Raw genomic sequence first — 1,652 nt, 5'->3', positions numbered from 1 at the left:
AGTTCCAGAACAAGCTCTAAAACTACAGTGAAACCCTGTCTCAGAAAAACCAAAAAAGAAAAGAATAGCACTGTAGGAGTGACCCAGACAAGGCTAGGAGTACAGTTCAGTGGTGGAGCACTTGCTCCCGGTCCTGGGTTTGAACACTGAGATGTCTAAAGGAAAGAAGGCCCAGGAAGAACGAAACAGTGAGCTGAGAACATAGTAAAGAATAAAAGCCACCTGTTACCATGGCAAGCATCTGTGACAGTCTTCACATATTTACCAACGGTTTAAAGCTTCACATGAAGTCATTTGGTGTGAATTTCTCATCAACAGAGAAACTGGGTCTCTGTACACTATAAGGTTGAGGACCGAAACCTAACCAAGATCATCTATGACCAGTCTTGTCATGTAAAAATACAAATGGCTTAAGGGGTATGAGTGCCTATCAAATTCATAGTGTTTTGATGGGATTAAGTGTTGAAAATTATTTGCTGGGGGAGTGAGGCTTTGCTTGCTTGGTGGTGAAGAATGCAAAATAATCCTCTTTCTAGTAATCGTCAAAGATCAAGTGAACTTGCACATTAGTTCCGACACAAATGCTGTACGTGGTTCCTAGGGAAGCAGTGTACCGTGTGCTCTCGTTGGGCTGCGGCAATGTGGGAGGAAGGAATGGCTTGATTAATCAGGAACAGCCTAATGACAACCTTTGGGACTGCAGGGATGAGAAGAGGGAGGGGGTGGAGCATGAAACTGTGGACAGGTTCTGACTTCCAGAGTCCTGTCTCTGGATTGGATGCTGGAGCTGACTGTAGCCCTGCCAAGAGCATCGCTGTGGACAGGGCACCTTAACCTGCTTTATCTTTTTTGTTTGTTTTTGTTGTGTATCTCCCCCCCCCCCCCATGGGTGGTTTCTCTGTGTAGCCTTGGCTGTTCTGGAGCTAGCTCCACACAGCAGGCTGGCCTCTACCTCCCAGAGTGCTGGGATCAAAGGCGTGTGCTGCCACTGCCTGGCTATTACTTTGTCTTCTTATTTTTAAGTTTTCTTCCCCCAAATATGTGTCTGTGTATGAATATATGCATGTATGTACAGAAGCCCATGGAGGCCAGAGAAGATGCTGGAACCCCTGGAGCTGGAGTCGCGGGATGTGAGCCATATGACAAGGGTGCCTGAAACGGAACTGCAGTCCTCTGCAAGACCAGCAAATGCTCTTGATTGCTGAGCCATTTCTCCAGTTGCTACATAAACTATCTTTATTTAGAACGAAAAACAGCCCTGGGTTGAGGATGGAGCTCAGTTGGTTCAGCACACAACCATCCCAGGTTCAATGCCCAAGACCTCACAAACCCAGTGTGGTATTATGTGCCTGTAATCTGAGAGCGAAAGTAGAGACAGTAAAATCAAAATTTCAAGGTTATCCTCTGCTATATAGTGAGTCTGAAGCCAGCCTGGTCTGCATGAGACCCTGTCTCAAAAGAAAAATAACTAAATAAAAACAGCCCAAGAGGAAATATATTAACACACAGACAGGAACACCAAAGACAGGAACACACAGACAGGAACACCAAAGCGTAGGCAGGGTGAGCGATTGAGCCGGCAGGGGTGGCGAGGTGGAGCCCTAGGCCAACAACTTCCTTCTGCAGCTAGTTCGAAGGCCTAGGCCCACAGT

This window comes from Microtus ochrogaster, chromosome 18 (assembly GCF_000317375.1).
Source record: "Microtus ochrogaster isolate Prairie Vole_2 chromosome 18, MicOch1.0, whole genome shotgun sequence".
Classification (NCBI taxonomy): Eukaryota; Metazoa; Chordata; class Mammalia; order Rodentia; family Cricetidae; genus Microtus; species Microtus ochrogaster.
This window is presented reverse-complemented; position numbering follows the sequence as displayed.